Raw genomic sequence first — 24344 nt, 5'->3', positions numbered from 1 at the left:
ATTGATCGTGCATGTGTTTAGTCTTCAAAGGTTCAGTAATTTCAGCCACTTGGCTAGCCTTTCCTGCTCATGTTGTTTATCTTAAATGATTGTTTGGAGATGCATCCAAAACAAAAAAAAAAATCAGAAACAGAGCAAGAGAGAGCGCACGCGGGTCCAGCGTAGACAGTCACAGAAAGGCTTCTTGTTCTCCCCAAGCAAGCTGTAAATTTACTCCTCCTTCAGTATTTCGTTAGGAAAGAACTCGTTTTTGACAGGACTCCGGGTTAGGGGTCAGCTTCCAGGGACTGAAGGGCTTAGCAGATTAGCCAGGGACTCCTCACCTCCAAGAAGAAATGCCAATTTTTTTTCTTTCTTTTGGTTTTTTTTTGTTTCTTTACGCCCTCTCACCCTCGGTTAGTGGTTTCCAGAGAATCAGCAATCAAAACAAGGATAGCATGTAGTGCCTTTGATAAATGACAGTGCTGGCAAGCAGCTTCAGCAGACAAGGCTTAGAAGATGAAATTTAATCCAACACCGTCTCAAATTATTGAATAAAATGAGGCAGCCTGGGAAACAAGCACTGTGGATGGGCTTAGTTCATAAAGCACATTTTTTTCCTTAGTGCCCAGGAGTCAAAAAAGTCTTGCAGCTGTTTTGAAAATCCTAGCTGGTCTCTGAAAGTGTTCCTGGGCTGGCCCACAGTACGTGGCAGGTGTCAGTCACTGCCAGCCGCCGGCAGTGGTTGCTGCCATCATATGAAATTAAAAATATGAACTATGACCTTCCAAAGCTGCTGGGAACATAAGTTAGACATCAGCTCATTTCTTTCATTGAGATATTAATAATTGTGTTTCTTTGGAAAGGTCCAGATTCAGAAATTTGTACAGGAAACAAACTATTTCATGAAAATGAGCATGAAAATTTATCCTGCTCTTTAATTAGCATTGCTAGACAGACTAACTTGGAGTTTGGGGTTTTTTAATATGATGCTTAAATAAAGGAACAAGGATTCCCGTGCCACATTCACTGTTGTGATCTATTTGACAGAAACACTCCAATATTAGTTAGTATCTACCTAAGTCATACAAGAGATCTCAAGTTCACCAATTACACGAAACAGCTAGTGGTCATTTATTTTAAATGAAACTTTAAAAACACAACACATTCAAGCATTTCTTTTTACTTTTTCTAAATGTGGACCTTGAAAGAAAAAGAAAAGCCACTTAAAGGGGCCTTTCTCCAAAGGCACCCCTCTGGGAGGAATCCCTCCCCCGATCACAGGCGAAGGAAAGCAGGCAGCAGCACTTTGAAGACTTTACATAGAATCATAGCATAGTTTGGTCATCTAGTCCAACCCCCCTGCTCATTAGCAGGGCCATCTTCAACTAGATCAGGTTGCTCAGAGCCCTGTCCAACCTGACCTTGAATGTTTCCAGGGACAGGACATGAAGGTTCTTTCATCACCACAGAAATCAGAGCGGACCAGAACCCTTTTTACAGGGTTTTCTACCAGACCTGGAGCTCAGCAGTCATCCCAGGAGGCCTCTCTCTGCAGAAGGAACTGTCCCCGTCCCCGTATCTACGGCCCTGTCCTGATTCTCGGTTTGAGAGCTGGGCTGCGGAGCGGGCCTTGCAGCATACCGGGCTCTCAGAGAGCACCTACTTCCCACACCTACAAGCTCATTTCAAAAAGCAAAAGCTTTTCATTAGGCCTCCCACTATGATGTTGTCCATGCCTGAGCTGAATGCTGCATTATTCCTCTCATCATAGGTGGCTGTTCCCTGGGTTTAGAGGGAACCCTTCCGCATCCCAACAGAGCACAGTAAGATAAAGATGAAGGAAAAGAAGTGTCCCAAGCTTTTATCTTCTCCCACTACCTTTCACCAAGGTAGCTCGGTGGTGGCCTGGGGCTATAACACGGAGTGAGGACACAAAGCAAAAAACCAAAACCAGAAGAAATAAGGAAACAAAACACTGAAAACAATGCACAAAGAAAATTACAAAGAGCATCTTGCATTTGTTGATCTTTCCTAAGGTTCACTGACTTCAGAGTTTCCTGTATGCAGGCTAAGAAATAACATAACTTTCATAATTTATCTTAGTCACTCAGCATAGGGCCTCTGTTCTCAGCTTGTACTTCAAATTTGTTCTGCAATATATACCACATGAGTCAACTGTGAGTAGCAGGCACTTCCCAGGAGAACATGTGTGTGTGTTTTGGGCTGAGAGTCACCAGGATATTTGAATAACTTGGTAAGTATGCACAAACATCAGTAATTCTAGTGTGGCCATAAAAATTACACAGTATGGAAATATACTGAAAATGAAAATTGGTACCTCAGCCAGCCATAAAACTTTAGCCACGAGTTTGACTTTAGGAGATCAAAGATATCTTTAAAAAAAAAAAAAATTAGCTTGTTGGAATAAACTTTGCTACTAACCACAGGGGAATGTTAAAACTCAGAACTTACCCCATGATTTTTATTTTAATGCTGAGTTAGAACAGGTATAACCTCCCCTAAATTATTGAAGAACCACTCACAAAGTGCTACTATAATGGTTTCCTATCATTTCCTTTTTTACCTTTTTTTTTTGCCCCTCTCCTTTCATATTTTCCTATCGATGCAGTCTATACTGCCTATACATCGAGTTCCTTTTGCTCAGATCATTTCTTGCTATTGACGCTTAAAAATAACACATTTCAGAGAAGCATCAAAGCTATTACCCTAAATCTTCAGAGCTGCAATGCTGAATCTCATGCTTCTGTATTCAACCCCAGTTGCTAGAATACTTCCCTTTCTTCATAAGCCAAATTAAAACCCCAGCAAGAGCAATTTTGCTGCTGGTCAGATGGATTGGAGCCTTGTGAAAAAGACCTTCCTCTTGCTGTGTTGCCCCAATGTCTTTGAAAACAAGAGACTGCAGAAGGAATACATCTTTGCAGGCTTTAGTCTCAAAGCAGCGTCTCTCGTTAAGGTCTAATCCAAACCTATCCCTCTACAGCTGTGACCCTCATCCCAAATCTAAGTTGGAGATGGCCATGGCCCATTTATAGAGACTTCAAAGGCTGACTCCATCCCTCCCCCATTTTATTTCTCCAGTCTGGGAAAAGGCGGTCACGTACTAAAAGAACGCGTGACTGATGGTGACTTAGAGGCTTTATAATTTCAGGGTTACACTCACCACTTGAAAGTGGCAACTCAAAGACCCTACTCAAAAATTCCTTTGCTAAATGGAACCGCAGGGGAAGTTTGGGATGGGCAGCATTTCATCTCATGAGCACGTCTGGCTAAGACCAACATCAAAGCTAACTATTTTGCCAAAAGCACTGGGAAGACTAAGTCACTGCAAAAATAAAGATTAAATCTGAGATTTCATCTTGAGGTGAGAAATGAAACCTCGGCATGGCACAAGTCAGTGATCCAGACTTACACTGAAAAGTTGTCTCTATCCCAGCTCGTTTCTCCCTGGTGCAGCTGACGGGAATGTTCCCTGTCGCAAGGCTAGGAACACTGCTTGTGCCAGCTGGAGGCCCAGGCATTGCCGTGCCTTTAGACCCCCCAGCCTTCACTTGCAGACCCAAAACTCAGTGAACCCAGTAATGGCCAATGCAGAGAGCGTGAAGCAGCAGGCTCCAGGTAATCTCCAAGCATGCAGGAATGCCAGGCAGGGCTTCCACAGCCAACTTCAGAGGGGGAGGGCAGCAGGGAAGGACCCTGCACCAATTCCCAAGATGAGGAAAGTCCCTGAGCAGATCTCATCACTGCCTCTGTCCGATGGCTTACTTTCTACTCCTGGCTACTGTAGGGAGAAGCTCCATAAGGAAACCTCCATGCCACGATGCTCCTTGGGAAACTGAGCACCTTCAATCCTTGCCCAGGCATGGGAACAGAGCTGCCTCAAAAGCAGGTTTTCTCCCCAGCTCCCATCTGACCTGCTTTATGACCAGGGCTTTCTGTGCCACAGTTTTTCTAGACATAAGACAGGAAAAACAATGCCATCCTTTGCAGCAAAGCACTTCAGTGATTCATGCAAAATATTATGTACGAATTAGGTATTTTTATTATAATTCAGACCTGCTGACAAACACTGAAGTTTTACCATGATGGATGCATGATTGGGTGTATGGTGTAGACATTCTTAAGCAAGCCGCTTGCGAAGTCCACAAACCCATCTGCATTCAATTTGATGCTTACACTTATCCAAGGCTATTTATACATCATGGCATTCTTAACCTCAGTGGCTTTGCATCTCCCCACATCTTTCAATCACATAATTGAGATGATGAAATGGTCCCTGGTGTACTTATTTCATGATACCATTTTCAAGACTGTACAACGCAGATACCCAATGCTGGTAAAGCTTTGAAAAGAGAACTGTGAACACCAGGCAACAGCAATGTTCCAACCAAAGTCATCTTTTGTTGCCATTCACACAGTGAATGACAAATGCACAGAACGATGAATTAGGTGCACAGCACACTCAGTTCAATTAACCAGGCAAAGAGCTTTGCAATAGCTTTTCAGTGCTGACAGCTTGGTGATAATGAAGCTTAGTTATTCATTGCACTGTAAAACACAAAGCAGAACATCCAACCTGGAGGAGGGAAAGAATAATGTTTGTCTAATTTATCATGTTTCCAACTTACAAATAACTTAAGCTCATAAAAATAAAAAGGAAGTGAAGCTTTAATCCTCTCTCCTACTCAGTGGAGCATTTTTAAAGCATATATTTGCATTCTGGGCCACAGATTCCTGATCCTCCTAAATGCTGCTGCGTATTAGTGGTTTCACACACCACCCCAGTCCTATTCCAACATATTCAAACCATAAGGCAAGAAGAAGTGGGGCATTTGGGAGGAAGGGAGACATAGGAAATACCCTTGAAAGCAAGGGAGACTGAGATTTTATCCCACTTCATAATGCAGCAGAGAAAGGAATTAAAACACGCTGACCACATAATCAAGAGGAGTTTAAAAAAAACCCACCTCCTTCTAAGCAAGAGTATTTGTATCACATAACCTTGGGACACAGCCTACATGTCTATGTTTGGTCTGGTCTCCCTAGGTTGCCTGTGATCAATGGACAGACAAGTGAAATCACCTTCTGGATCTTTATCAGCTCCTGTTCTGAGCAGACTCTTGGGGAAACCTTTCCTCCTGCTCTGATTAGAAAGGGAGCCTTTCTAGACAAGTCTCGGCTCTCATGAATCCTGCTGACGCTCCTGAAGACAGGGGCTGCGAGTCCCTCCTGTACAAAGGCTGAAAGGCTGGGGCAGGCAGCCCACGCACTTCCACAAGGTCAGCATTTGTCCACAAGTGTTTCATCTGCTGGTTTTTTTGTTCAGTCTTTGATTTGAGGACCCCAGAGCATCAGTGTCAGAAAGGTGAGCATGAAGTTGGCAATTGCTGCCATCAGCATAAGCAATGTTAGTGCTCACTCAGAACAAATGTCCATAGTTTCTAGGGTTCAGCACACTTGAGACTGCTGAGAGATGTGAGGTCCTTAATCCTTTCATAAGGGCAACGCTCCCCTGAAAACAAGGATCCCTTCTGTGAACCTGCAGACAAGGATCCTTCCTGGATCTCCACTCCCGCAACGTCCTGTGCACTTCACACAGGGAACTCAAAGCATTTTTTTTCTTGTTTGTAGTATGTTTTTAGGGTTTGAATTCCTATAAGCTAAAACCACTATTACTCTCATTTTATCAGCTACACTAAAGGAAAAGGGAGGAACCTAAGCCCGTGTGTATGCAATGAGATTGTCCCCAAACACACACACATTGGGGCGAATGGACTAAACTCTCTAAACTTCTATTTCAAAAGTTTGCAGGTAGCCTACCATGATCTAGGTAGGATCTTGAGAATAACTGATTTACAGTGTCTTCAAACTACTGCAGAGAAGCTATATTCTCATACATCAAGTGTATTTTCTTACTTATGTATTTTTCCTGTTAATTTATAATAAGCATCTGCCACTCACTGAACAGCTGGCTCTAACCTTGCCATGTGCAATAGCTAAATAAAGTCAGACTCAAAACTGGGAACTGCATGTCTAAACAGAGCAGAGAAATGTCACAACCATGTGAACCCATCTTCATCGTCACAGATCAGAGAATGTCGCAGAGGATCATTTAGGAGGCACGCAGCAAAGCCTGAGACTAAACACCGGCTCTTCTGAGTCACCATCTAGCAGCTTAACCAAAAAGGTTAAGCTATACAGTAGATTCATTCAAATAACCTCCACAGAGAGTCAGAAGTGACCTACCTATAAAAAAAGTAACACAAGTACATAGGCATAAAGTAGCTTAAAATCTCATGCAACCTCCATCAATACTAGATTCTCCTGGCTGACCTATACAGCGGCCTCACCTAGGAGAAAAAACACACTGACAAATTGCATGGAAAAAGGGCCACAGCCTCCTGCTACAGCTTTTTGCTCTGCCAGTGGTCTGAGGAAATTACAAGAGCTTAAATGAGTTACTAATACCCAAGTTGCTAACGCCACTGTGGTCAGAATGGAAATTTTCACTAGTCTGCAGAGGGTGGGGAATGAGGATTTGCAATGGACTGGAATAACACACGAGACAAGAGATTAAATTCAAGCCTGATCTCAACTGATGTACATATAGTCCAGAAAACACCACTAGGACTTTCTCCAGAAATGAACAGCAATGAGGAAGAACTGCTAGGAGTGGAACATTATTAAATCATTTCTGGCAGCATTTTGGAAAGAATTACTTGAATGTTGGCACTTTTATACCTCTGCTCACGATTCTGGTAGGGGTTTTTGGAGCCCATGGGCTCTATATGGAACTTATTGCTTATGTGGTCTTTGATGTTTCCTCAGTCAGCAAGCCAGCTGGAAGGTGGGCACATACGCCCACACTCTTAATCTGAAGTGACTGTACCTTACTGTTGAATTATTTGCCTAAGTTTCTCCCTCTGCAAGAGCAAGTCTTGTTATAGGCAGTTGTATAGTTTCCGCTGCTCTCACTTCTTATCAATGGGACAAAGCGCTTAGTTCAGCTACTAGCGTCCTCTGTAAGATCTAATCAACATCCCTCCTGTGTTAACGTTGATCTGACTTCTGAACTTTTCAAGAATCTTTAACTATGAAAAAAAAATACCCTAATAAAAAAAAAAGACTCAAACTCTATCTGAGAAGCCACACATAGCTTTACTTTTGCAGTGTGGCAGTGATGCAGTCCATCAATAACCAGAGCTATAAATCAAAATGGACTGAAAATACCTGTAGTAAAGCTTTGCTGCAAAGAAGGGGTCACTCCCAACACCCCCAGGAATCAGCCCGGGTGTGCTGCTTGTCCTATCTCCAGTGCAGGTGCCACAAGACACATGCAAACAAGCCCTCAATATTGAGACAAATGTGTTAGAGAAAAGAGGATTGTCTAGACAACAAAATACTACGGAAAAACAGCAACAGGACTGGGATCACTATACCAGAAGATGCTGACCTTCCTGAACCTGCAAGCCTCATCCCAAATCCTTCCCATGGCTGAAAGCAGCAAGTTACCAGCCACAATACCTCCAAGAGCAAAAGGGAGGAGGTGCTCCAGGAGCGGTGCACAAGTGGGAAAATGACAGTCATCTCCCACATGTCCACGGTGGGGCTGGGCACGTGTGTGGGTGGGTCCCAGGTCAACCCAATGACATCAACTTCTTCCCCAGCCCCTGCTGGCTCTGTTCCCCGCAGCTGGGAGCTCGGGCTCGCCAGCAGCTCCCTCCCCGGCACACCCCACTGCCAGTCCCGTGACTCCGCCAACCACTTCCACAGTATTTGTGCCACGTGTGGCTCGAACACCACGAGTGGGCTGCACCTTGGCACCAGGCATCGTCCTTCTGGGGCAACTCCTCAAAGCAAGTTCTCCATTCCCAATGTGCAGCGAGGCGACTCCAAAATGCAATTGTAAGCAAGGCTGGGGACAAGACAGAGAACTAAAAGGAAAGAAACCACACATACCTATCACCTATTTAGCAACTGCTGAATAAGCCTTTTTGTACACATTGCCCAACAGAGAGGAATAGAGGCTCTTCTGAGTGTAAGAAAATAAATTTGAAGGGAGGGAATGCCAACACACACTTCCAACTCCAACCACTAAATAAGGAAACATACGTGGAAATTACAGATGAACAAATTCTAAACAGACCTAGGGGAGTTTTCTCCTTTTCATCCAAAAAGCAATAAATGTCACAGAACTGAGCAGCAAAATCATTCAAAACAATGTAGCTTACCAAGCACACTGTCAAAGCAAAAATCTGAGTCACTTAAACAACTGGATGCTATTTCAGGATTTTTTTTTTTTTTTTTTTAAGGCTCATGAAGTGCAAGTGGCTCAAATTCCTCCTTTGTACTTGCTAATAATGGGCGTGTTTCTTGGCCAGAGCTGATCTGCAGAGGTCTGATTTTTGCTTTTTATTTCATTCTGAAATGCCTCCCTGACCCCCGCCGTGGGGCCAGGACCTCAGGAGGCCATCTGCCCATCCTCTAGTCCCAAAGCAGCATCAGCTCTGCTCTTATCATTCCTGACATGTTTGCCTAAGTGGTTCTTAAAGATTTCCAACACTGGAGGCTCCACAACCACTTCCAGGCAATCTGTGTGTGTTTTATATAAATCAGCAGCTCATCCCAAATTGAATGCTACATTTAATTTTGCTCACTTGCATCCAAAAAAAAAAAAAGTTGAAGACATGCATACTAATGTTGAAAGATTGGAGAGCACATGTACATAAGTGCCCACCGCCTACGCCGCTGTGCTCCTAGCAGCGGTTCTCAGCACGCCCCAGGAATGCACACACGTTTGCACCCACTGCTGCAAACCAACGAACTGAGCCAAAGGACCCTGAGAAGTTTGCAGACCAGGCAGATACACAGGTTTATTGAAAGCACATTTAGGTTAATGATTACAAACCACTCAGAGGTTTAATCACTCAAGGCTACAATTATACAGCAATTTCCCCTCAGCTGAGGAGCCTACTGCACTGTGGACCACAAAGTTTTGGGGATCCCAACTTTTCCCCAAGGTTTTAGCTCATTCCACATAAATACTCACATTTTTACCACACTGGGAACATAAATTATACTCTGCAGTTTGAGCTGGGATCTTGCAAAGATTTCATCTGCTTGCTTTACATTGGGATTCATACATCTGTTTAACCAGTTCCTTAAAAACGTGCAATTACTTTATCTGCACGATTCCTCAGTTAGTTTTCCACTATTTCCAGTTATCAAGCACTTAACTGAATCAGGTCACTGACAAGGCAACAACTTCCTTTACTTCTTACAGTTCTTTCTATTGATCACTTTGGTTTAGTCCATGTGGCTCAGCACATCTCTGCGCCGTCTCGCCCAGCCGCAGCACAGGTGCAGCCACATCGCTCCCATCTCCAGTGAGCCCTGGGGAGACTTCTCTGGACTCTGAGCCCTTCCACCTCAGATTTCAGCTGCTATAAGCTCTCATTTTTTTTTAGAGAGGGTTATACTAGTATCTGGTTTTGGCCATTTTTCTCCAAATTATTTATTAGCTCAACTAACTCAAACTCTTTCTTTCTGTCAATCTCTTCTTTAATTAAATTTAATCAATTTCCTTTCAAGCTTATAATTTTCTTTGTTTCATGTATTTGGTCAAAACACAAAGAGCACATAATTAAAACCCACACAAAAAACTTAAATTATGGGAAGCACTGCCAGACTCACCATGTCAGAAGTTGTAAACACCCCTTAGAAAGTGTTTTTCATCAGCTGGTTTGGTTTTTATTTCCAAATTCTCAATATATTTGGCAATCTACTTTAGTATTATTCCTTACCACCTTGATTATGGTTTTGTTTTGCTTTTATTTGGTTTACCTTGTATTTGTTTTATATTCACTTACACGTGCGGTATATTTTGGGTAACGCACTGAATTGATTTAGACAGAAAAATCCTTTTTTAGTTTCTCCTTCATTGGTTTATTTAGTTACTTCCACCATAACCCCAGGTTAAGTTCCAATCTGACAGCATATTTTTTTCATATTTAATGTAATACACCATTTGGAGTAAGCATTTCTTTCTAATTGTAAAAACACATTCTCATGGTAGAGTAACAGTTGTGACAAACTAGAACCTCTTGGCTGACAAATTAATTCTGTAGGTTTCTATTTACATCCTTTTGTAGAGATTTCTGATTTACAACTTCCAGCCAGGAATGACATGTGCTTGTTACTGAAAGCATTGATTAAATCATTGTCTGATATTAATCGAAAGGAAATGCAGTGTGAGGTGCAAGTTACTTTAAGGATGACATAGATCTGCCACTTATCAAAGTTTAGTTCCTCCAGTGATCCAGTAAGAGGAGCTTAAGTTAGACAAGGAATGTGTGATTTTCAGGACTCCTCAGTCTCTCTGTACCCCAGTGAATTTGGTAAGAGCTGCATACGCTCAGCAATCTCTGAGAAGTCAGGCAACAAACCACAAACAACGAAATCCACTGATTTTCATGCCAAAGGGGGACTCATCCTTTCCTGGAAAGTTTTGCTGCTCTCAACTGAGAGCCAAATTATGGATTGCAAATGACTTCTCCTCCACACCCCCATAAAGAGAAGAAAAAAAAAAAAATCTTTGTCTCTATCTCTGAAAAAGAGCTAAACGAACCAGGAAACCACAGACTGCCAAGTCTCAGATGAAAGAGGTACTGCGCACCAAACAGGGACCCAAGCAGACTATACAAAAGGGAATAAGCGATGGCTGTTCTTCCATGCAACACAGTTACGTGGTATATTGCACTTACAGCTGCTTCCAGCATCTGTGATGGCATGCAACAGGCTGTCACTTACTTACTCGCTTGCTATTCATCTGCACAGGAATCGAGGGCAGCCGGCAGGGGAGCTGGCACGGTGGCAGGATGTATCCTGTTCTTCTGTGGACATTATACACAGCTGTGATGGTAATTTAGATCCTTTTTACAAAGAACTGTGATGGGAAGGTAACTGTTTTTCCTTCCATGCCAGATGAAAATCGAGGCTTCCTCTGAAATCTGCTGAGTCAATGTGGAATAAGAAAAGGAGCAATATACTGTCCAGACTTGCCTAAGGGATTTCCTTGTCCTTGGGCAAGCAGAAGGGGGAACTGGCAGAATGCAGTCCTCCTGCCCAATTTGCACATAGGCTGTATTTGTTTCAGACATCTGGATTGTGGGATGTAGATTTGGACACAGGTCAAGGACAGTTTGGAAAGAAAGGTACTCCGAAAAAGACGACCACAGATCCAACCCAAAACTGCGATAGTAGGGAAAATTTACTGCATGGAAAAAATCCACCACTCTATAATAATCTGGTGCACGAGATACACTTTGAGACAGACCTGAACTACATCTTCTGGATAAGCTTTGAATATCCTCATAATTCAAGGTACTTGAGTTGACTTGGTAAACTTGATCTGGGTCTACCTCAAATCACAACCAGTACACTCAGGAATCGTGACATTTTCATCAGGTAGCTGCCACTCAGTGGCTCCTCCAACACGCAATTTCTGTTTTTCATCATACAACACCTAAGCCAGCACTATTTTGAACAAAAGTATATGAGCAACATGGGTAAGGCCCAAAATTTAGGACCTTGAGTTACCTAAGATTACACAAATTATCCTCCTGCATAAGAATATGACAATCTTGTTATAATGGGTTAAGAAACTGGTTCATAGTGAAGAGAAAGAGTTGAAATGCAGAAAAGGAGGCAATCATTGTCCAAGTATCACCCACAAAGAAGTCCTGCAGTCCTGCCTGAAAAGTTAAAATAACGTATTCAGCAGGGGATAACTGAGTGCCAGCAACCCCTTAGTTTGGTTTGGTTTACCTTGTGAAGAAAGAAGGAGGGGTTCAAATAAACCTCAGGAGTTGTGCTAAGGCTGCTTAGATTGACTGTGCGTGGATCGGAGGGAATAAGCAATAGCTCAAATTGCCACCTGCTAAACGAGATGCCAGTCACAATAACTAACAGAATCACCTCTCTCTTCTGCACAAGGAACTTAACATATAAAATATCACTGTAAGAATATGGTCAGACCCATGTCACAGCTTTCCTAGGATCCCAATTTCAACAGCAGCCAATAGCCGCTGCCTGTGGAAGTGTATAAAGAAGAGGACAAGCACACAGCAATACTTGCACGGGAAACCCTCCCGGTCTCCAGTGGTCTGTTTGTGGTTCAGCAACTTCCCTGGACTGTGCTCAGCGACACAGTTCAGCCCGTCCTCCCACCCAAGCACCTGCTCACAGTTCCCTGAAGAGGCAAGTAGATTCTTCTGCATTGATTACACTTCATTCACTGTTTGACAGTATTTTCAATCAAAGCAACTAAACGTCTTCCGGAATTTTTAACGAAAAATGAGTGCTTGCAGTGTGAGATAGCAGATGAGAAGCACCAGCATGCCAGGTGCCTGTCTCCATCCTCTAAAAAGGTGGCAACAACATCCCACCCCCTCCTGCAGTCCCACCTTACAACTGCAGAGACTCCCTGAAGAAGGGACAGCAAATGGCTATTGCTGGAGACACAGACGGGAGAACAGAACACACAGAAGAAAGGAAACAGCTTAAAGACTTTTCATCTGACATATTTTTGGGCAGAGATTCAGGATACTAAATTTGGACTATGGATTAGGTATGTTACTACACATCTTTTAAAAAAAACAACAACAACAACAACAAAAAAAACCCAAACAAAACCCCACCACCACCACCACCAGAGGCGGAAGCCAGGAGCCTGATCATTCCAAAATTCCAATGACTCAGACGCTGGTTGAGATGACACTAATGGCACAGCAAGGCAGGGGTGAACGTATGTCAGGAGAAGAGGAACTGCCTAGTGTGACTTGCTGAACAGCCAACATGAGCAAAACTGTGGTGTTCCTAATCTTCAAAATCATGCTAGACATAATTACATACATCAGATGTTTAGAAGCATTCTGATCTTATCAGTAGATCTGAGGAGCTCTTGAGAAGATGGTATGCACTTGAGAAAGGAGTGTACAGATATTTTTTTTCCCTTTAGAGCAGCTAGCTTCAAAGGGCCCTGGAGAATATCGATGAGGACTCTATAGCATGTCCTGGAAATTAACCACAGAAAGTGGGAAATACTTAAGGAACAGCTAGAATGACTAAAACTGAAACCCAGGCAGGTTTAGGAGTCAAAACAGGAAGGCAGAACTCCACTCCAGTATGTGTTTATAAAGATTACGCATATTCACCTTATTAAAGACATCTACATCCAGGCTCATCATAGGAGCAAATGTGAGATCTGAGAGAAGGACAGCAATACCCAAGAACAAAAGCTATAGCCCTGAACATTGAACAGCTTGTACTTCAGGTGCTGCTGCAGCAGACCCTGTCAAGGAAAGCCAGTCAACAAAAGGGTCAGAGCTCAGCTGCAGAGCTGGACAGAAGTTTGGTGCCCAGGAAATAAAGCCAAGGAAACTGAAGAATCTATGCTTATATGGTTTGCTTAGAAGTGCGCACACAAGAAAGAATATTGACCAGGAGAAGAATTGCCAAGTAGTTAAGAAAATATGTGAAACACACTCAGTTCTGGCAAATACACTACCAGCTCTGGTGAATTCACAGGAAGAGCCCAGTCCCACAGGGTGAGAAATGGCTCAGTTTCTACTGACATCTACTGACTGCTCAGTTCAAGGTTGTCGCAGTCTCTGGATCACATCCCACGTGAAGCAAATGACTTGACAGTTTCAAGGAAGGATCCTTTGTACAGAAATCCAGCAGCGCAGCTAGAATCAGGTGCCTGGCCCCCATGAAAACTCTTAACACAAGAAACTGAAGAGCTAACACAGCCTCTACTCTCACACCGCACACATCCCCACAGCATCAGAGCGCCCTTCAGTAATGCCTTCAGCGGCATGACTCTTTCTGACTTGCTTTTGTTTTCTTATTCTATGCCCAGGCAAGAAGCAAGCGGCTTCTTGATCAGTGACTGTTTACAACACTATGAATCCCCACTTCATATTCTCACATTTCTAGGTACCCAGGCGATTCTCCATCAGGCACTGAGAAATGCCAAAGGGACCACTAGTTTGTTCCAATATGGCATTTGTGATCTCCTTGTCTTGCATTAACTGTGCAGCCAACTCACCTGTAGCCTTTCCTAGTCCCTTGTACACTCAAGCAAGTTCTCCCCACTGCAGATAATCCAGGCAGTGAAGAGAGACCAGTGCATAGCACGTGTGATCAGTGTTGCACCCTGGCCTCTTAAAAGTTTTATAAACCTTCAAAAAGTTTTTATCAACGCTAAAACCAGAGCTGATCACATGGACAAAGGAGACCATATAATTGAGTTTGAGACCAACAGGCATGCTTCTGAATAATCAGAGGATGTAATGTGAAAGCAGTCAGAAGATTTTAGATAAAATTAAGTTGTACGGAGCTTATTCAGCCAAGTACCTTTTTACTAATAATTTTCCCCTATCTTAATTCAGGCTGATAATTTGCAATTACAGTTGTAAAGGGCTCCAAGTGAAAAGCCCTTTTATCAGATGTTTTTGTTGTTAGTCGACTTTCCAAGAGGGAATCAGATCCAGATGAAGGCACAGAAAAGTCCAAATCAATCAGCCTTTGACAAGAATTGTAGCCCTCCAGCAAATCCAAATAAAGCATCTTGATTTAGGAAGACATGAATGCAATTAACTGAGGAATCCACATTCATTTATTTCCCTTTGTAAATATTGTTTATTTCCTTAACAGGTTACAAAAATGGTGACACGCTGAAAACTCAACAACCCTAATCACTGGGCTAACAAGATCTAAATGATTCCAGGTCCCCCAAAGGGAAGTCAGCTACTCTCAGATACCTACGCACTGATTGTCCCTGTCAGAGAAGTATTGGCTAACATTTGTTAACCCATAAAAACCACTGTCTGAAAGGGGCATTGAAAGTAAAAACCTTGGCCCTCCAAAGTTTACATTTTTCCTATGTGAAGCATGCCAGCTCTTTGATTAGCAGCCAAGAAAACGGACTCAACTCCATTCCAAGTCTTAAAAAATTGTATGAAACAAAACATTAGCGAAGTGATTTTTCCTTGTTTTAATGTGGTTTTCAACATTAGGTTTATTGTTTTGTGGTTTTCTGCATGGAGAGCATATGCTTGCAATATGTTTATAATATTCTGGGTTTTTAAAGCTACAGTATAGTCATTTAAAAAAAGAGAAACCCCTGCAAATTGAGGAATACTCTAATTAAACAACAGCTGATGTTTTCACCCTCCTCAGCCCCTTTGCAAAAGGTACTCTAAGGGTCAAACAGATTCACTGTTTCTGGCTGGTGAATCAAGTTCTTTCAGACACTATATTTTTGACATCACATTGTAGAAGTGTGCTAACTCGGAAGAGAGCCAGAATGTTTATTTGCCCACCTGCTAGAAGGTATCCATCCTTTTAGGTCTCAGTTAATTCAATAAGACATCCACCTTTCAAGACAAGGACAGTAGAAGTACTCTCTGGGGTTGTGACGAGCCCATGTGTGAGCCTATCCCCTGTCATAGAATCATAGAATCATTGAGGTTGGAAAAGACCTCTAAGATCATCGAGTCCAACCGTTGACCCAACACCACCATGTCCACTAAACCATGTCCCTAAGTGCCTCATCTACTCGTCTTTTAAATACCTCCAAGGATGGGGACTCCACCACTTCCCTGGGCAGCCTGTTCCAATGTTTCACCACTCTTTCAGTAAAGAAATTTTTCCTTACATCCAATCTAAACCTCCCCTGGTGCAACTTGAGGCCATTTCCTCTCATCCTATCGCTTGTTACTTGGGAGAAGAGACCGACACCCCCCTCGCTACAACCTCCTTTCAGGGAGTTGTAGAGAGCGATGGGGTCTCCCCTCAGCCTCCTTTTCTGCAGGCTAAACAACCCCAGTTCCCTCAGCCGCTCCTCATCAGACTTGTGCTCCAGACCCCTCACCAGCCTCGTTGCCCTTCTCTGTCCAGTAGTAGCTGGGGATACTCAGCACACCACCTAACCCAGCCCCAAAACACCACACCAAAATTTCAGGGTGGTAACAAAGGAAAAAATATCAACTGACTGAAGCACTTTGGGGCACAGACAGAATCAGCCACTGGACCACAAGAGGAGGCAGGACAAAGGGGGAGGAAGGAAGAACGAGCACCAACAATTCCTGAAATACTGGCTCCAGAGGTGAAAGAACAGCAGCTCATGGAGGAGCAGTTACCTGATCTTAACACGACAGCATGATGGCAATCAACAGGGAGTTTTGAAGGCAGACACGCGAGGAATAGATAACATTTGTCTGTCCATGGGCTAGGTGGTTTGGGCCGGTTGAGGTGCCCACAGCCTCTTACCACTGTCTGCAAAAGGAGGTGGCTGTGCTTGCGGTTATCTGCTAAAGCCTGACACCCAAAACTGACAGTACAAATCTGGTGCCTGCTTGGGAAATTTGGCTGCAAGCTGTCTTCAGTTTGACAGGAGAGCACTGTAACCCAACAAGCAGCAATGGATCATAAACACAAAACAGAGATGGCCACATAAAATGAGTGTAGTGCTGTATCCGCTACAACCAACTCAAAGCTGTGGAGTGAGAGTCAACCCTCTCCGCAACATGAGTGTACTAAGCAGAACTAGTGAGTTCCTTGACATCCTTATGTCCCCCAAGCTCTGATCCGAAATAAGCAGACAGAGGAGAAACTGCTGACATGACTCTCTGTGCACAGTCACACACCCTTCCCTCACACCTCCCCCAGATAGCCTGGCTCCAAGGGCTAGCGTCAGAAGAGGAAAGAAGCATTTAATTTTATAATTCCTGCTTAAATGATTCACGAGGTGCTTTTGCAAATTGCAAGAGAACACGCTATGAATCAGTCAGTGACAAAAATAAATTACATTAATCCATAGTAGTAATATGCTCAGAGTGCTAGAGTTTCAGTAGAAATGAGCTCATTTGTTAAGCTCCCTGCTCAAAGCATATAGGATGGCTTTGTGCCGTAACATTGTCCCATAAGACAAAGGCCCACTTTCCTGTTGGAAAAGATCGCAGCTTGCACACCAGATCTCTATCTTCCATTTTAGACATTGCAGAGTGGCATCCTATCATTCAGCTGCCTTCTCTCTCATCTTCTTTGTGCCAACACCAATCTCTCACTTACTAATTGTGGCCTCCTCACATCACAAACACTGAATTAGTCAGCTAGAAATGGGCCAAGATCCAAACTCCATATCCAAAAGCAGTGGTCATGGCTACACAGGAAACTCAGGCACTTCAGGATGAAAAGAATCAAGCCGCTGCCTCTAAAGGTGAGGGTGAACTCTTCTAATTGCAAAGCAAAATTCAAGAGCAAGACAATCATCACAGCTGGCCTTGCGAAAGCCAGCAGCAGCCCTAGCTGGAATGACATATGAACATTAGAGAAATCTGGCGTCTGGGGGTCTTTGTCCAAGCAGTGATCTAGAGCAAAGTGCTGAAATGATTCTCGGGCAGCATTGCTTTGCTTCGTTCCTCTCGTCCCAACAACTGAGCCCAAAAAACACCAAAAGATAAGAACTGCACACACAGCCATGCCCATGGACATCAGCGAGGTCGGTCCCCCATCTTTGTTTCAAACACCTATCAGTTCCAAGTGATTTAAAAAATAATCTATCCAATCCATTGGAAAATTTGAAATTAGAAAGAAAAAACACAAACACAAATACTTTGACAATGTTAAAAAAGTTGCAAGAGATCCTGACGCTGAGTTCAGTGCTTTCACCCTCCCTATCCTATTTCCATTTAAATAAGATTTTTCTGTGGAGCAACTGGTACCTGTAAGAAATAACACTGACAACCTGAATACAAGTGCTGCTTCCAAATCCTCTGAAGCATGACTTGACGTTGAACAACTTGCACCTTTATTTCCAACAGCAGCTTCATTTTAAATAACTGCTGGAAAATTCATGATCAGGTCTATGATAAATTACAATAACTACTATGAACACATTCCCAAATGAAACTATGGTCTAGGGCCAGTTTCACAGTCCTCTCCTTTGCCATGACTGCACTTTAGGAATGGTGCAGCCAGTGTGTGTTTCTGCTACATTTTCTCTATCTGCTGTCTCTATCTGCTGCAGCTGGGTAAGCACAGGATGACCCGAATTTTCCCCCTTCTAGCTTGTTGTGGGGATCATCACAGCCTAATCACATATTTAAAAAAAAAAAAAATAAAAAAAATCGTCCTTTCAGGTATCTGATTTCTGATGCTCTGGGTATTCTGTAGTTACTGCTGCAATAAAATCTGGTTTTAGAAAAGCAGACAACCAAATGCAGGAAAGAATACGTACAACTAAGTGGTCATACAATGCTCTCTTGTGAAGACTAACTTGCAATTTAAAAAAAAAAATAATACTGTTTTATGAACTGCTTGGGACAGCGTATCATAAACCAGGATTGGCTCTCCTTTTCCCTAGCGTCTTCATAGCATCATGTCTGTATTAAAGCAGAGAACAGGAGGCCAGGTGCAATCTGCGTGGTAAGCAGCCTCCGTACTCCTCCCCCATCCTGCACACAACCTGGCTGGACTCGCAAACTGTCTTGTAACAGAGATAACATCATTTCGACAATGAAAAAGTAACCCTTCAAGCAATAATTTAGATCCACTCACATTATTAAAATGGAGAATTTGAGAAAGCGTTCCTTTTTCCACGTTTTTCACACTGTATGGTTTCAGATTTTGCTTCCCTCTAAAAGGTGGCTGGTTCTAGTTGACAGCTCCCAGCCTGTTTCACTGAACTGGTTCTTAATGTACTAGCAAAATGTGGGAGCGCTTGGGATGTAAAGGATACCATGTTTTGTATTACACACACACGTCTTGGTTGAGGAAAAACATTTCTCTTGGTAGAACATTTTTCAGAGAAAAAAAAAGTTCTATAAAATCCAAGTCTGAGAGAAATGTTGCGTGATGTTTTTTTGAGAACACAGGCCCTAAATTTGGGGTGAAAACTGACCTTAGATTGTTCCTTTATGTCTTCATTTTATTTTGACTGGGTGGACGACTTTTCCCATTTTGCTGGGTAGCACTTTTTTAGTTGGCTTTTCAAATGTTGCTCACCTTTTGACATTTAAATGCCAAAGCAGAATCCAGTAATTCTTCAGTAAAGCAGTTCTACATATAGTGACCATGTTTACGAATTTATAACAACTTCTGAAATTTGTTAAGGCTATATCCTACATAAAGCCAGTGGTTAAAAGTCTGATCCTTAGACCACTAGAGGTCCACAGAGCTGTTTCTGCTAAAGCAGCGAAGAATGCACGATTTAAACAATAGTGTTTATTCCTCTGACCTTGAAAGTTTTGAGTGTCTCATTTTAAGGGTTGAACTTCTCTCCACACATCTGGTTAGTTGGATTACTGCACGTCAAGTTTTAAAAGCCTCTTCCTTTTTTGGGTGTATCATTGGTATAAACTCAACCATGAACAAGTTTGCAGATGACACCTAGGGCAATAAAAACTGAGAAAGACAAAGCAAACTGCAAAGTAACCTGCAGATATTACAAAAGGCAACTGAGCCAGATTTCCTTGGTCATTAGCCGAGCAAAATTTCTTTTGATGTGAATGGAAGTTTAACACTATTTGGTACCAAAATATTCAAGTCTCTGAGATGAAAATTGATGCTAATATCCATAAAACATCTAATCCAAGAAAGCAAAAATAAACAGCCCAAAGACAAAATAGAATGGAAGCAATCGAGGAGCCATAGCGACTTCACCAAAGAGATCCTTTTTTGTTCAGGCTCCTTCAAAATCTCCACTGTTACTTTAACGTAACCAAGCCCTGCAGTTTTGCGTGGAAGAGATAAGAAGCTAAAGAGATGGGGAGGGGGAGAAGAGCTATTCCCAAGAGGACAGTTCAAGGTAAAGCCATACCACAAAGAGAAACTCTAGACAACACTGGGCACGTAAAGGTTGTCAAATGTTTTCTCAAAACACATGCTTCACTATTATTATAGGCACTGCTGATGAAAATCTCAGGAGCCAAACCCACAGGATTGATGCCATGGGGCTGTCCTCAGATTTCTCTGTTTTGCAGGGTATTTGCAGGAGAAGATTCTCCAGTTTTTCAAAGGTCCTCCCTGCTCTGCGTCCTTCCCACCTGGACCTCCACCACACTGTTCAAATTGTCCCAGTGGGTTGCTGTGAATGGGATTACACAATGTCACAAATCACATATCTTGACTCCAGGTGCAGAATAAACAGCTTGAGCAGATAAACTCCTATGAAACAAAGATCTTGTTGCCAAACAGACAGCCTCTTCCTTAGCAATGGAGAAAGCAGAAAGAGAAATGAGAACTAACCTGCAGGAAGGTTCCCATTCTCTATTAAAATGAAGACATGCATGACAGTCCATCATCTGTAATGCTACTATGCCAAAGACAAACTAGAGGTAATATGTGAACCCGTGCACAACTTGTAAAGTGGTGCAAGAAAGATTAAATAGGTTTGATTTGCATGCTACTGGGCAGAAGTGAAGGAAGACACAGGCACATGTATATACACAGATCTCTTGTTACTCTCCCCTTCTGGTGCCCTTCTGCCATAAAATAGACTTCAGAGTCCAATTCCTTTTTTTCTTAGTGAAACCTTATCATCCACTTACTCATATCCTGCCTACATAATCATATCTGCATTTAGAGTCAAAAATACTCAGAAAATCCCTATTAGCAAGGACTATCTTTTACACTCACAAAGCATCTCTTGGATATCAGAAGAGTCAATTCTCTCCCTCTTTGCCTTTAGTAAGAAACCAGGTTATTTTCTACAGCTGCATTGGTTATAAAGCAACTACAGGCAATGTGTTAGTCTTCTGTCTCCAGCAGCTCCTCAGTCACCATTCTAATTAGAGGGAAGATAGTACAGTTTGCCTTCAAATATAAGTTTTCCACAGGTAAGCTTTTACTGTTGTTCTGAACTACTGTAACTCCTGGTGAAATGTTCTGCTGGGTTTTATGAAATCAGCAATATTTGCTTGCCAATGCAAAGATCATAGGACTGTCCTGGAGCATGAGAATTGAAAAGGAAACAATGTAAATAAAGAAAATATCTGATCCCTTGCAGCTTTCCCACACAAAACTTTCCTTGATGGAAGTGAAAAGCAGTGCTTACTGTAAGATCTGGCTAAAATAGGAATAGTTTTCATTGTCCAACTGAGAAACTCAAGTGGCAGCAAACAAAATCAATAGCGAAAATGCAATTGTTTAAAAAACAAGCCTCCTCCCTATGTTACAAAATAACCTTGGATTATTAAAAGCAGAGGGTTGTTTGGTTTTTTTAAATACATAGCTTCTGACACCATCCCTTTAAAAAAGGCAAAAAATTCTCATCTGCTACCTATATGCAAACCTACAGCTTCAGTTATGTCTGCTTGATAAAGCTGTTCCTTCCAAGGTAGAGGTTAACGACAATGTCTGAAATGTGGTAATCGGACAATCTAAAAGTTTGGCTTAGTACATGAAGGATAAATGGCAGGAAACTGGAGGAAGAATAGTTTTAGCCAAAACTGGATGACTGAAGACCAAAAATACTACCGTAAATAATTCACAAAGGAACACAGCCAGGGTATAACTATGTAAAAGCTTAGATCTTTTGCAGGATAATAAATTAAATAGAGATGTCTCTGATAGCATGAACAGCACAGCACAGATCACTAATTGCGAGTGTTTGCAGACAGGCTGAGCAGTGAAACATAAGCATATGGTTGAAAGGGTGGTCTGATGACTACAGCAAAAGGTCTCAGTTTCTATTCCCAACCCTGCGACCAGTATCTTTGGCAGACCATAAAAAAAGTCTCTTAATTCATCTGTCTTACTCATTGAAGAGACAGACAGATTGAAACTCATGTTCTTCACCTAGCTGTCTGGGATGTTAGCAGGCTTAATATTTGGAGAAGCTTTGAGACCGATAAAATACCAGAAATTTTCAATATAATTTAGTTTGATTTATTCAAAATTAAAAAGAAAAAGAAAAAAGAAAAAGAAAGCATGCTGATTCAAGGATCTAGGCCTCTTGAAAAACCTCAAAACACAAATCATGCAATAAAACTCAGCCGCTGAGGCAGCTGAACTCCAGGCAATTAAATCAACTAGCCAGACAACAGAAAAACACCCCTGTTCTCCCCAGAGGCTCTCACTCCTCCCGCCCAAAGCCTGAAATGCTGCATCTATCTTGGACTGTGCCAAGAACAATTAAGATAATGCTACTCCATATCAAGGTATAGGATAAATCCTAATGTCAAGGGCCTGAAGAGAAAGCACTATGCCAGCAAACCATTTTAAAAAATGAGACGGCCTTCAGTGTATCTACAACTAATTCACCTGGAAAGCACATCACTATAGTAACTACAATACACCCGTGCAGAGCTTTCCCTTCACAGTGCTGCAATGGCACAGCACTCATCTTTTTTCAAGGTGTCACTGCCATATCCCACGGGCACAAACCCACCTTTCCAGCAGGACAGCATCCAGCTATGTCAGTGTTGGCATTATGTCCAAAAAAGCAAGTACTCACCAAAATTTAAAGCAGATATGGAAACTGTGTGGATGCCCCCATTGCAGTTTAGGCCAGTAATTGACTGGGGGCCTGGATGAAAAATGGCAAAAGATTAATTTACTACAGTTTATTAAACTGCTTACTCTGCACCTGGAGTTAGGCTGTCAGCACTCTCTCATGTTTGTTTTATCCAATAGATTGTACTTTGTGTTCGCAACAAGCAGAGAGGGTACAAAATGTCAACTCGCCTGCTAAACTGATGACCTGTAACTCATTAAGCAGCAGTGAGAATAACAGATATCCATCCATACTCTTAATGTAACCCAAAATACGCATGCCTACATGGGATTTACACTAGTTAAATGAAGAGACTATCAAAGCCATTTCAAGTTAAATTGGACATGGATTATAATGTTAAAGCATGTGGATAATATCTAAATCTGGGAGGGGACAAGCAGCTCCTTCTCCCTGCTAGAACAATGCTTTTAATCACCATAAGCTGATTTGCCCAAGCAACAAAACTGGCAAAGTTACCTGCACCAATTATTAGATTTCTAAGAGTATTTCTTCTAGAATCTCTCTAAGTGGCATTAACAGCCACATCCCCCAAAACAGTGTAAGCAAGGGAAGAACTGTTGTCTCTGATCAACGCATAAGACAAAAAACAGGTCTGCGAACTCTTCCAATGATCTTAAACTGTGTTAGGTAAACTGGTACACACCTAGATAAAACCACTCTGTGTCACAACTAAAAGTCAACATACAGTTCTCAAGTCAGAGGCCAGAGGACCAAACCCAGATATCTACTGTTTTAAGATTTAATTTGCTTGACTCCCATTAGTTTCAACAGCTGCCTTGCAAGCTTCACCTGCAACTTTGCTGTAGCAGGAAGGGAGATGGATGGGGACCTGCTGTAGGCAGAACAGGCTGGTCCAGTGAAATGCCACAGCATATCACTAAAAGCAACTTTTCTCATCACGTCCTAAGGGAAAAAAAGGGAAAACATCGATTCATAGCTCGGTCAGAGTAATTAATCCAACAAAGACGACTCTAGTACAAGACACAAACGGAGTCCAAAAGTATGCAGTTAAAGATTTTTTTTTTTTTTAATTACAGCAATTAAAATGACAAGGCAGGGCATTGACATGATTCAGGTATTAACGAGCTATGTGCAGTATAAAGGCACAGATTAGGCAGAGCCGCACAGAGAAAGGCCTCGATCTCATTGCAAAGGAGAGTACAATTTTGATTTTAAATAGTTTTACATACAAGCATAATTTGAGAAGTCAAAGGAAGCTTGGAGGAAGCTTGCCTCTGTTATACCATATTGGGACTTTCCAGTATAAAATCTATGGCAGGTCCAATTGTGAGGGAGGCTTTTGAAGGGGCTTTTGGGGGGAAAGGGGAAAAAAAAATATAGATGGAAGAGAGTTATATCTGATCACCCAGCCTGGAAATTATTGTGTCTGCACGGCCTTGTTTCAAACCTAATTATTATAGAAGCTTTGGGGAACATTATTTTCAAAATGAAATCTTCTCTGTCAAAACTTTCATTAATATGTTATATTTCTTAGTAGGGTATCATTTTACATAGAGTGCCCAGAGATCTTGCAATGTGGAACAGATTCTTTTTAGATGAAGTACAGTATATTGTTTTAGGATTGTGGTAACTTAACATCTTACTTATGTTTTTGAACCAGAAAGGTTCTCAAACTTTACACATACATATGTGAGAAATGCACTTCTTAGGCAAGCTTACTAATAGCTTGCTTTGGTGCTGTGAACTCAGAATAGCAGAGAGCAGAAACAGAAGTTCACAGAGTAACAGGAGGAGAAAA

General features: G+C 42.2%; 1 protein-coding gene across 1 annotated transcript in view; it reads right to left on the bottom strand.

The window, feature by feature from the left end:
* The window catches only part of COL26A1 (collagen type XXVI alpha 1 chain), a gene marked incomplete at its 5' end in the record, with an annotated part of 154353 nt that overhangs the window by 80843 nt on the left and 49166 nt on the right, over positions 1-24344 (bottom strand). The gene's annotated exons all lie outside the window — the stretch shown is intronic.

Source organism: Aptenodytes forsteri, unplaced genomic scaffold, assembly GCF_000699145.1.
Source record: "Aptenodytes forsteri isolate BGI_AS27 unplaced genomic scaffold, ASM69914v1 Scaffold347, whole genome shotgun sequence".
Lineage (NCBI taxonomy): Eukaryota > Metazoa > Chordata > Aves > Sphenisciformes > Spheniscidae > Aptenodytes > Aptenodytes forsteri.
The sequence above is the reverse complement of the archived record's forward strand: the minus strand, read 5'-3'. Positions and strand labels throughout refer to the sequence as shown.